The sequence below is a fragment of the Anomaloglossus baeobatrachus genome, chromosome 1 (assembly GCF_048569485.1).
Source record: "Anomaloglossus baeobatrachus isolate aAnoBae1 chromosome 1, aAnoBae1.hap1, whole genome shotgun sequence".
NCBI classification, from domain to species: domain Eukaryota; kingdom Metazoa; phylum Chordata; class Amphibia; order Anura; family Aromobatidae; genus Anomaloglossus; species Anomaloglossus baeobatrachus.
This window is the reverse complement of record NC_134353.1, coordinates 630514313-630528062: the sequence shown is the minus strand read 5'-3', so window position 1 is coordinate 630528062 and position 13750 is coordinate 630514313.

Genomic DNA, 13750 nt, shown 5'->3' with positions numbered 1-13750 from the left:
TACATATGCGGTGTATCACTCAGATACATGGTGGTTTCACTCATAGTGCTATACTTTTTCATGAAACTCAAAAACAGCCAATTCAGCAAGAAAATCAAAATTAAAGATGTTAGCAACAGATGTATAAGTTTGTACCAAAGGTTTCAAATATTTCAAAAATAGGGCATTGACCATACTCATACCCTCCATCTACAATAATGAGTTAAAATCACCCCCTGACAAAGAACCAGAAAGAAAGAAGAAAGAACCCGAAACACCACAATAGGAAAACCTACCCTTACCCTATAAAGCTAGCTGTTAATCTCTGTCCCTACCTATCACGTGGGGGTTGGCGCCGTAAGAAAGAAACGGTGTGTGGGCGCCCCCACTCGGCCGACGTCTAACCCTCCTTACTATGGTATGCATTACTCCTAAGCCCCTGTATATAGATTCTATATGTAGTAAAGCCCAGTATACAGCTTTCTTGTGTAGTGTGGCCCTGTATACAGCTTCCATGTGTAGTGAGGTCCAGTATATAGCTTCCATGTGTAATGTTCCCTGTATACATCTTCCATATGCAGTTTGCCTCTGTATACAGTTTCCATGTGTAGTGTGACCCTGTATGCAGCTTCCATGTGTAGTGCGGCCCTGTATACAGCTTCCATATTTAGTGTACCCCTATATACAGCTTCATACCTACCAACTTTTGAAGAGCAGAAAGAGGGCCAAAACACAAAAAATGCAGCAAACACGCAATAATCAGATGAGATTGTTATTGTGTTGCGGATACCTGCAGCAAAATACGCAGCATTTATGCTACGTGTGAACATGGCCTCAGCATTACATTTTTATTACTTTTTTTTATGGGTTTCAATAAAAATATTCAATAAAAATAAGTAATAATAAAGAAAAATAATAATTTGCGCCATTTTGTTTTTTCGCCATTTATTGAAACCCATAAATAATCTGGTTGTGGATTGTAATAATAAAAAAAAATATGACGTAGGGTCCCACGTATATTGATACCAAGCACAGATAAAGCAGACTGCTACAGGCTGCAGCCCCCAGCTGTGCGTGTTATTTTGGCTGTGTATCAAAATACAAGGGACTCCATGCAGCTTTTTTAAAATTCTCAGGCTGGGGAGGCCCATGGTTATTGAGCCTCCTGCCTAAAAATAGCAACCCGGAACCACACCAGAATTGTCGCATCCATTAGATGCGACAATTCTGGCACTTTACCCGGCTCCTCCCAATTGCCCTGGTGTGCTGGCAATCTGGGTAATATACTCAGCTGATGATTTTATAAACTTTCTTGGGTTTCAAAATCTATACATCTGAACTGACCACTACAGGTATGTAGAGAATCAGCCTGATAGTGCCAGTATAGCACTGGCTTTAGGCGGGCTTTGCACGTTGCGACATCGGTAACAATGTGTTACCGATGCTGCAGCGATAGTCCCGCCCCCGTCGCACGTGCGATATCTAGTGAAAGCTGCCGTAGCGATTATCGCTACGGCAGCTTCATACGCACATAGCTGCCGTGCGACGTCCCTCTGGCCAGCGACCCGCCTCCTTCCTTAGGTGGCGGGTCGTTCGACGTCACAGCGACGTCACACGGCAGACTGCCAATTGAAGCGGAGGGGCGGAGATGAGCAGGATGTAAACATCCCGCCCACCTCTGTCCTTCTCATTGCAGCCGGGTCGCAGGTAAGGTGATGTTCCTCGCTCCTGCAGCTTCAAACACAGCGATGTACAGTGCTGCCGCAGGAACGAGGAACAACATCGTACCTGTCGCACCATCGGCATTATGGAAATGTCGGAGGCTGCAGCGATGATACGATAACGACGCTTTTGCGCTCGTTCATCGTATCAAAAAGGTTTTACACGTTGCGATATCGACTGCGACGCCGGATGTGCATCACTTTCGATTTGACCCCATCGACATCGCACGTGCAATGTCGCAACGTGCAAAGCCGCCCTTAGGTTATATACAAAAATCCTGATGATTGGTTCCCTTTAAAACTGGAAAGGTTTATTCTAATTTCATGTCAGATAGTGGGAAAAAAACACGCAGATGTGTCTTTTTAGATAGCAGCATATGTAAACTTCTGGTGTCAACTGTACTTCTAATGGAAATAAACATGTGCAGTCGCCCCAGGAGACTTATTTATTTGCATTCAGTAAAAATAGCTTTCATCATAGCAAGTGCTTTGTGTATTGCCATATGCAATGCACTTGTCAGACTTGTACCTTCTCTGCAATACAGCAAAATATTTGCTGCATGCACAGAGTAGGAAACTCCCAATCATATAGGCAGCTCTTTCTTGTGGGGGCGAATAGGCCTGAGAAGATCCTAGGTAAGATGCTGTGCTGCCTGGAATGACAATCTTGCTCAAGGGACATTTGCTCTCTGGGCCGCGGTGAAAGTACGTATAGTGGGCCGCCGGTCTCTTTAAGACTCTAGCCGCTGACCCTGTTAAGACTCTGACCACGGTGGCCATTGTCTGTGGGTGTAAACCACTGGTGGCGGCCTGTGTCTGAGCAGTGGTGCTCGCTCTACTAATATGGGCTCCGCAGCACGCACAGGGCTCTTTCTGTCTGATGCTGGCCAATACCAGCGTCAGAACATCTTTTTGTAGGTGGAGTTTGACCTCTCCTCACCAGTGCTGGGGTACTGCTCCTCTGCACACCCCACACCTGACTCTGGACCTGGCCGGGATCCTGGACCCGGCCTGGACTTTGGACCCGACCTTGAGCCTGGACCTTAGACCTTGGACCCGGCCTGGACTCGGCCTAGACCTGAACTGGACCCTGGACTCGGACTGGACACTGGACCCACACTGGACTCGGTCTGGACCCGGCCTGGACGCGCTGCAGCTCTCCATCCTCCCCATCTCAGGCACCTGGGTAAGTTACTTTCAATATGGAAACTTTTTTAATGCACATACAATAGTCGCAGTATCACCTATAAATTGTTTATAGACTGCTGTATGTGCATTATATAGGTGTGATATTGTGACTGCTGTATGTACATGAGGCCGTGTTCTCACGATCAGGGTTTGCAGCATTTTGGACGGTCCTTATTTTTGCTGCTTACAAAACGCTGCGTTGTACAATACAATTACAGTGGATGGGGTTTTTAGAAATCTCCTGCACAATGTGCATCTTTTTTCCACAGTGTAAACTGACATGAATCCCTGCTTTCTGTGCCACGGCATGCCAATTTTTGCTTGGGGAGATGCGAGTGTTCTCAGCAGGAGAACACAGTGAAAGTCAGCTCTAAAACGCAGTGTCTCCACATCATGGGTACGTACTATTACATAGACAATACTGCCAGCAGTCACAGTATCAGCTATTATATGTACATACAGCAGTCTAATGGCCCTGTCAGCACATATGCCCGTAGCTACTGAATGTAGTGGTAGACACTGCCATCCCAGCCTAATGGGGAGTGATCAAGAGTAGTTAGAGATTTGTTTATTAAGAAAAGACACTAATATATATATATATAATAAATAATGTGCGATACTGCCACTGTTGTATATACATTACATAGGTTATTCTGCCAGCAGTCGCAGTATCGCCTATAAATTGTATACAGGCTTCTCTATGTACATTATATAGGTGATACTGCGACTGCTGACAACAGTATCCTCTATGTACTGCATATAACGCTAGTCAGTATCGCCTGTGTTACGTATATACAGCAATCGTAGTATTGCCTATATAATGTATATAGAATGCTGTATGTGCATTATATAGGCAATACTGCGACTGCTGTATGTATGTTACATTGATTCTGCGAGCAATATCATCTATCACCAATTTAATGTACATACAGCAGTCTTTACAATTTACAGGTGATACTGCGACTGCTGGTAGTATCACCTATGTAACATATATACAGGAGTCTCAGTATTACCTAAATAATGTATACATAGCAGTTGCAGTATCACCTATATATAATGCACATTCATAACTCCAAAAAATGTGACCACAAAACATTATTTTTCAATTTTGATATTTTTACTTTATTGTTACATATTAGAGATAAAAACAAAGGCTAAGGAAGAAACAGTGCTGAGATATGTGGGTCAGAGTACAAAATGGTACTGGTTTTTTTTCTTTTTCAATAACACTTCTCCAAAATATAATGGTTTTATTAGACAGGACCATCTACAATCATTTTGCCATTATAACGCCAATTAATATTTCTTTTGAGTGGCTCTGACCTTTTATGTTGGATATCAGGAAGATCAATAACTATGAAACACCATTCTTTCAATATGGACCCCTACCCCCCTGACCCCCCTATATCAGCACTGTTTCTTCCCCATCCTTTGTTGTTTATCTTGAATATGTAACAATGAAGTACAGATTTCTAAACAAAAATGTTTTGTGGTCACATTTTTTGGCGTTCTTATACATACTGACACAATTTATTGGTGTCTTTTTTAAGTAATAATGCACATTCAGTAGTCTATATACATTATGGAAGTGATACTGTGACTGCTGGCAGTATCTACTGGCTCAGTACTAAGCGCCTACACCACCACTCCCATCTGAAGAATTACGACAGGTTCCTCAGAGTTCCCCTCCCAGGAAAACTCCTGGACAAAGCATCGGCCTTAACGTTTTTAGAACAGAGGTGATAAGTTACAAAGAAATGAAAACTGTTAAAAAAAAAATGACCATCGGTGTAAGGCTATGTGCCCACAGGACTCTGTATTTGCGGATTTTTCTGCACCAAAATCCGCAGCTTTTCCCCGGAATCCGCATAAGTTTTTTCATAAGTGCGGAGTTTGTGCGGATTTGACGCGAATTTTATTGCGGATTTTGCGTTTTTTTTTTTTTTTTTTTTTTTTTTTTTTTAATTCAACTGAATAGGTAAAATCCGCACGAAAATCCGCAACAATAATTGACATGCTGCAGATTTTTCCGCACGAAAATCCGCACGATTTCCGCTGCGGAAAAATCTGCAGCGTGGGCACAGCATTTCCCAAATGCCATAGAAATGGCTGGGGAATAGCTGTGCTGCAGATTTCTGGAAAATCCACGGCTTTTCCGCGAGAAATCCGCGGCAAAATCCGCGCATTTTCCGCAGCGTGGGCACATAGCCTAAGATGCTTTGCAGACTCAAGGTAGAGAGGATTCTTATGGTCGTTAATTACTGTCACAGGATGGGATCTCCCAAACAACCTGGGTCTAGGAATTTTCCGACTGCCGTTTTTCCCTGGGCAATGAAGGGACAGACACCGATAAAGTTTCCCTTTTTGCCACAGAAAAAAACCAGACTCCATCCTTTTTTATTGAAGTGGACACTATTCCCCCCCACAGGACATTTATCTGAGCCACATGGGCTCGGAAGGTAATACAGGTACAGAAACCTGCTCCCCAGATGACTTAGGGTATGTGCGCACGTGTGCGTATTACATGCAGTTACGCTGCGTTCTGCACCGCAGCGTAACTGCATGCGTCCTGCGTCCCCTGCACAATCTATGGAGATTGTGCAGGGGCCGTGCGCACGTGGCATGTTAGAACGCAGCGATTCGGCTGCTTGCCGAATCGCTGCGTTCTAAGAAGTGACATGTCACTTCTTTCGTGCGTTCTGCATGCTGTCTATAGGGAGAGGCAGCATGCAGAGCGCACAAATCTGCCGGCACCATGCGCTTCAGAACGCAGCTTTTCAGCTGCACTCTGAAGCGCACATTTTCGGTGCGGTGCAGAGCGCACACGTGCGCACATAGCCTTAGATTCATGGGTCCTCTGCTGAAATCGGTGATCAATACGTATTACCAAGGACATAGCACACTCTAAGGCTATGTGCGCACTAGAGCAAAATACCCGCGGATTTACCCGCGGATTTGCCGCGGAAATTTCTTGAGAAATGTCTGCAATCTTTGTGCAGACATTTCCCATGAAATTCTATGAGAAAAAAAAAAGCTGTGCGCACTGGTGCGGATTTTTCTCAAGAAAGTTTCTTGAGAAAAGTTTCTCGAGAAAGTTTCTTGAGAAAATGAACATGTCCATTAAATCCGCAGGTATCCCGCGGATTTCTGCAGTACAGACTGCAAAAATCCGCAGGGAACCACCCGCGGGAAAATCGCGGCTAATCCGCGGCAAATCCGCATGCGGTTTTGCCGCGGATTTTTTCCGGAGGTCAGCAAATCTTTCACTCCCAGAAGTTTCTCGAGAAGATTTTCTCGAGAAACTTCACATCTCTAGTGCGCACATAGCCTAAAGAAGGAGGAGTCTCATACATAACCAACACCTCCTTTGCCCTCTCAAACAACCCCTGGAAAAACTGGCTTATCAGGGCAGAGTCGTTCCACTATGGGTCCGTGAATCAGTGCTGTAATTCAGAGCAATAATCCTCTGCAGGTCGATTCCCCTGTTGTAGAGAACGGATCTTAAATGCCACAAAAGATGTTCTATCTGGATCATCATTGATGAGCCTGAGAGCCGAGAAAAACCCGTCCACAGTCAAAAATATGGGAGTTTCAAAGGGCAAGAAAAAGACCCATGCTTGTGGCTCTCCACTTAAAAGAGAATAATATTCCATCCACAGATCCTGACATTACCATGACAGGTGGTGAGGCCTGCAAAAATCTCCTTGTGACAGAGGGATTGTACACGCAGCAAGATATGCAGAAGAGGAGAGCCTGTGACTACATTTTGTGCGAATTGTAAAAAGATTCAGCCTCCTTCCCTGGTACAGCTTATGCACTTATTGCAAGGACTATCTGGAATTCAGAGGAGGGATTGTACACACAGCAATAAATGTAGAGGAGATACTGATTTACATTCTGGGATCATTTTAAAAACATCTGCCTACCAATCGACAACCTTTTGAGACTGTTCAGTCTTCAGAAGTGTTGTCTCACGCCAACATGCTAAGTGGTATAATATGGTTGGTCTGGGGTATGAACATTTTTGTTGTGCTCATGCCGCAGGCACAGTTTCACCTGACCAACGTGCATGCACCATGAGCAGCACATCTACTTCCCCGTCCCTTACTAGCGGTATTAATAAGTAAACTGGTGAGAATCTGCCGTCAGTGTGAGGCCTAGACAAAATGACAGTGAGGCACGTGTGATGTTAAGGGACACGAGGTTGTGTAAAGTGGAGACACCACACTGTGAGAAATAGTGAGGTCTGGGGATCAGGTACCAAGGGACGGCCACTGCCATCAGGTTGCGGAAATCATCAGTGTCCACAAGCCTAATCGTCAACATTTGTAGGGAAAACAGTCTGGAAATGTGGCCTTTTATTGTTTTGACCTGTCGGTGGGTGGCTGCGTATTAACGCTCCAAGTTCTTATTATTGCTCCAAGGCCTGAGGTAGAGGCAGCAGGATACTGTGGTGGGACAAAGACGTGGACGGACGTTGTTGCTGATAAGTGTTTGCAAAGGTGCAAAGACAGGTTCAGGGAGGAAAGGCATCCGGAGCAGGTGAAGAGGCTGTGTAGTCACTCAGAGAGAATGACTGTGGAATCAGGAGTTTGCCCCACCTAGTCTACCAGGAGGCATTGTAATCTAGCCAGCAACAGGCAAAGGATCTGCAATCACTGTATTGCCTAATCAAAATGAACAGGAATGAGCGAGTATGCTTGTCACTACTCGGTACTCGCACGAGTATCACTGTACTCGGGCTACTCGGCGGTGACCGAGTAATCTCGCGATACTCGTGCTGTACTCGTGGTCTTCATCCCTGCATGTTGGCGCTCTTTTGAGAGCCAGCCCTCATGCAGGGATTGGCTGGCAGACCACTGCAATGCCACAGCCCTGTTAGTTGTGGAATTGCAGTGATTGGCCGGCCTGCACAGCGTGACCGAGTCTTTATACCGGCGGGCGCGCTGTGCTCTGCACACAGCCATCTCATATTCCCTGCTTTCCCCGCCCACATGCGCCTATGATTGGTAGCGTGGGGGTGTGTCTCACTGCAGAGTGACAGGTGTCTTAATGCACCTGTGTCGCCCTGGGCAAGCCAGGGGACACAGATAACAACACACACGCACCCCACATTCCCTGTAGGTACACCAGCTAACCCAAAAATCCTTGTTGCCTTCCTCCAGGAGTCTGATGATGCACACCAGGGGGTGGGCCAGGCGGTTGGCTCCGCCCACCAAGGAGCTCACAGCTCTGGAGGCAGGAAGAAACCAGGCAGATTAGCCCAGGCAGGGCTTGAGTGCAGATGAGCTCAGGAGATAGCTCAGGGAGGAGCAGGAGTGAGGAGCTAAGTAGAGGAGTTAAGAAAGTGAAAGTGAAGGTAGTAAAGGAGGAAACAGCAGGAAAAGTGACAGAAGGCCTAGAGTTGGTCTGTGGCTGTGTGCCCAGACGGAGTCAGCAAGGTCAGCAGACAGTGGTGAAGATCTGCAGTGGGACTGTCTGGAGGTTGCTGGAAGGGCCACGGAGGCTGTGTGTATCCGGGGGTCTGGAGCAGTATACAAAGGGCAGTCAGCACCAGAGCAGGGGCTTTCGGATCCCAGCAAGGCTTGGAGTCGCTGTAAATTGCTAAATCCGTTAGTGAAGGGGACGTAGATCCCCCAACAAGCAAGTCCTGATTGACGGCAAAGGTCCAACCATAACGGGGAAACACCGCCACTGCCAAGGCACCAGTTTCCCAGGGCCGGCGCCTGCGGGCAAAGTGTGGAGCTCCTCCGGCACAGATTGCAGTCGGGGAGCGGGTAACCGGTGGGAATCCACCGCTACCAAACAGACATTTCAAAGGTGCAGGGAAGAGACCGTCACCGCTAACTGCAGGGAACCGCAGCACCGTGAACCGTCCGAGGGACCCGTCCAACCAGCCGTTTGTTTACCGAGAACTGTGTCGTGTTTACTGGCTGAGTGAGTACCTCAGTGCCGCAAGGCACAGCGCTGCCCCTGCGCCCCTGCACCACACTGGGCCCCGGGATCACCAACCCCTACCCACGGAGGGGGCAACACAACACCTGGCTGCTCCGCATCACCATCCCCGGGACCCCCATACTGAGCAGCGGTGGTGCAATCACCACAACCGTGGGTGGCGTCACGAACTATAACAATCCCCACACCCAACCACAAACAAAACCCCCCTTTCACTCACGGGCGAGGAGTGTCGCTCGAGAAACCCCGGGATCCGGCCCACACCTCGAGCCACCGGGAGCAGCTGCCGGACCCGAGCAGAAGGGGTGAGCGCGGTGTGCTGACACCCTCCTCCCCGCCCGCGACAACTTGGCGTCACGAACAGGATCTTACCGCTCTGCCGTCAGGTAGAGGTGCGCCTTGTTACCGCCGGAGGCATCCGGCAGAAAAATTTCAGGAGCCGCCATCTTTGGCGCGAAAAGTTCCCGCTCGAGCGTCTTCTCGAGCAGTAGAGGCGCGAAGGCCAAAACCCCGCCCCGAGAGAGGAGGGGCCGGAAAGAGCTAAGGGGGACGGAAACAAGATGTCTGCGCCCGACGGAGCCGCTGGAGGAGCGGTGGTCGCAGCCGCCGCGGCACCCGTGGATGGGAATGGGCCTGCCCAGGTCCCGGTCGTACCGGCGGGAGGTGCCGCGGCCCCCGCGCTTGCTCCGGTCATGCCGTTTTCCTTGCCCTATGCGCCCGGAGCTGCCTGGCTACCGCGGTATGACGGGAAACCGGATGCCCTACAGGCCTTCCGGAAAAAGCTTAACCCGTTGCTAGAGCTGTACCCCCTGACTGATAAGCAACGTGCAGCGATAGTGCTAGGCCAGTTAACCGGTGCGGCGGAGCAGGAAGCGGAGACCTGGGCCGAGGGGGACCGACTCTCTGTAGCCACCATCTTCGAGAAGCTACAGACTGCCTTCGAGACCCGGACTGAAGCTGAGCTGAGGATGCAGTTTTACCAGTGCCGGCAACGAGCTGGAGATAGCATTCGGGACTATGCCCTACGTCTGCAGACCGCCCTCCGCACGCTGAAGCGGGTGAACTCTATCAATGAGGCGGATAGCAACAAGATGTTAGTGGAGCAATTTGCGCAGGGGATGAGGTCCCCTGAGGATCGTAAACAACTCCGGCTGTGGGCCCTGGAACACCCTGATGTGGACTTTGCTGTGTTAAAGGAGCGGGCTATTAAAGCACTACAGCCCCCAGCTGCTGAAATTCTGGAAGCCGTCCCGTGGCCCGTCGAGACAGCTCCTGTTGTGGCGGCCTCAGCCAAACCAACCTCTTTAATGCCTGCAGCCCCGAGCAGCACAGTAGAAGAGCTGGCAGCCCAGGTCCGTCGCATGGACGGAGACCTTGCCAAGATCCTTGCTGCGCTACAACCTCTGACCAGATCTCAGCCTCCAGTGCAGATACAGCTTGCTGACAGTCCTGAAGATGTTCCCTGGATGCAGCGGAGAAGCGCTAACAACCCACGGAACAGACCCCCAATCTGCTACAAGTGCCGTAAGCCGGGCCATTATTACCGACAGTGCCCGTTAAACGAGCAACCCCTGGGGCCCCGGGCCAATCCTCAGGAGTAGAACACTGTGGCCCCCCGGACTGGCGAGACCGATATGTCGGGGCCCGCCCTATCATCCCCGTGGCTGTGGACGGCATACCAGTGATGGCTCTCTTGGACACTGGATCACAGGTAACTACCATACCGTACACGTTGTATCAGCAGTATTGGGCCACGGACGAGCTGGCGCCTCCAGACAATAGTATAAATTTGATTGCCGCTAACGGACTTCCATTGACCCAGGTGGGGTATAAACAAGTGGCTATGACAGTGGGGCAAGCTGAACTGCAACACCAGGGTATGATTGTGATCTTGAATGAACCCAGTGATCATAACCCGAAAATAGTGCTGGGAACCAATGTGATGGAACACTGCATGGCTGATGTGTTGAACCTATTGCAACAGCTAGCCGCCACAGCGGCGGGGAGCCGGCAGAGGGCTGTGCAGCGTGAGATCCGCGCCCTGATGTACCGCCAGCATGTAAGCTCAACAGGAGGGGAGATTGGTGGAGTGAGAGTGATGGATGTTGCTCCATTGACTGTGCCCCCTAGGAGTGAGATGATGATCTGGTGTAGGGCAGCAGTAGGGCCTCAGGGGCGTGACTACCCTGCGATGATGGAGCCCATGCCCTCCGAACACTGGCCCACTGTAGTGGCCGCCCGAGGGGTGGTAGATGTGAAGAAAGGGAGAGTGCCCGTGAGAGTGTTGAACTGTGGAGAGGAAGAAGTCAGGCTCCCCCGGTATGCCAACATTGCCAAGCTGCTCACCCTGGACCCTCACACTATCCATAAAGCTAGTCCATCCACACTCCCACCTACCCCCAGCACTTCCCCACCTCAGGGGGACACAAAGGAGTGGCACCAACAGCTACATGTAGGCACTGATGATACCCCTACACATCACAGGGCCGGGGTACACAGGGTGGTGCAGGAGTACGAACAGGTTTTCAGTAAGCACCCCCTAGACTTTGGGCGGATCAAGGGGGTCCAACACCACATTCCCACAGGTGAACATCCCCCTATCAAAGAGAGGTATAGACCTATTCCCCCCGCACATTACCAGTGTGCCAAAGATATGTTGAGGAATATGAAGGAGGCAGGGGTTATTCGGGACAGCTGTAGTCCCTGGGCCGCTCCGTTGGTACTGGTCAAGAAGAAGGATGGTACCATGCGGATGTGTGTGGACTACCGGAAGATCAACCAGATAACCCATAAAGATGCCTATCCCTTACCTCGTATTGAAGAGTCTTTGGCTGCACTGAGAACTGCAAACTACTTCTCGACCCTTGACCTCACCAGTGGATACTGGCAAGTGGCCGTAGCCCCAGAGGACCGGGAGAAGACCGCCTTCACCACCCCGATGGGGCTCTGCGAATTCAATAGCATGCCCTTTGGGCTGTGCAATGCCCCTGGGACCTTCCAACGGTTGATGGAGTGCTGTCTGGGACATTTAAACTTCGAGACCGTCCTGCTGTATTTGGATGATGTGATTGTTTATTCCCAGACGTATGAAGCCCATCTGGAGCACCTGGCTGAGGTGTTCGCGTCCCTTGCCAAGTACGGGATGAAGTTGAAGCCCTCAAAATGCCACCTGCTGAAACCCAGAGTGCAGTATCTCGGGCATGTGGTGAGTGCGGATGGTGTCGCCCCCGACCCTGAGAAGATTACTGCCATCCAGAGCTGGCCGAGACCAACTACAGTGAGGGAAGTAAGGCAGTTTCTGGGTCTGGTGGGGTACTATCGGCGCTTTATAAAGGGGTACACGAAGATGGCTGCCCCCATGCAAGATCTCCTCGTGGGACAGACCAAAGGTGGTAGACCCATTGGAACCCCACTGTCGTGGGAAGACAAGCATGAGGAGTCCTTTTGCCAGTTAAAGGCGGCCTTGACCGGAGAAGAGGTCCTGGCGTACCCTGACTATGGGAGCCTGTTCATCCTCCACACGGACGCCAGTAACGTGGGGCTAGGAGCGGTCCTATCCCAGGTCCAGGATGGAAAGGAGAAGGTGATTGCCTACGCTAGCCGAAAACTCCGGCCGACCGAAAGGAACCCTGAGAACTATAGCTCCTTCAAGCTCGAGCTATTGGCGTTGGTGTGGGCTATCACAGAGCGGTTCCGCCACTACTTGGCGGCAGCCAAATTCACCGCGTTTACGGACAACAATCCGCTGACTCACCTGAACACGGCCAAGTTGGGCGTGCTGGAGCAGCGGTGGGTAGCCCGGCTAGCCAACTATGATTTCACCATAAAGTACCGAGCTGGTCGTGTCAACATAAATGCTGATGCACTCTCCCGGATGCCCCATTTGTCAGAAGAGGGGTGCGAGGATGACGACCTCGAGGAGATCGAGTTGCCTGCGTTTCACCAGCTGCCTACTGAGAGGGTACAAGTCTGTCAGCAAAGGGTGGATCTGGACCCGCGGCCTAGTCAAGAGTGGCGAGACGCCCAGGATCAAGCGCCGGCTGTCCGCCTTGTCAAGACTCTAGTGGAACGAGGTGCTATGGGAATAGACCCTGCCGCTCCAGCCGAAGCCCAACGCTTGTGGAAAGAACGGAAACGGCTTTACCTACACCAAGGGAGGCTGTACTGTGAGCTGATCAACCCAAAGACCCATGAGAAAATATGCCAGTTAATCGTTCCTCAAGCTGATGTCGCTACTGTCCTGCGGGCATACCATTATGGTGCTGGCCACTTCGGGTGGAAGAAGCTGGAGATGCTGTTGAGGGAGCGGTTCTATTGGAGTGGGATGCGTGAATCGGTGGAAGCCTGGTGTCGAGAGTGTGGTCCTTGTACACTGAGGAGGAAGGACGAGACTAGCCAGAGGGCACCGTTACATCCCATAGTCACCCATCAGCCGCTGGAGCTGGTTGCCCTGGACCATGTCAAGCTCACCCCTAGCCGAAGTGGGTACACCTACGCATTGACCATGGTAGACCACTACTCAAGATTTATGGTGGTAGTCCCCGTTAAGGACCTAACTGGTCGAACCGCTGCTCGAGCGTTCCAGGCTTATTTCTGCCGACCCCATGGGTACCCCGAGAAGGTGCTGACTGACCAAGGCCCGGCTTTTGAAGCAGAGGTGTTTCACGAATTCTGCCAGTTGTACGGCTGCAAGAAGATCCGGACCACTCCGTACCACGCCCAAACCAACGGCATGTGTGAGAAAATGAATCACTTGGTCCTGGGGCTCCTCAAGACTCTACCGCTGGAAGAACGGAACATGTGGCCGGAAAAGCTACCTGACTTGGTCGACATGTACAATAATATCCCGTCCAGTTCGACGAAGTGCACCCCAGCGTATCTGATGAGGGCTCGGCCTGGCCGCCTGC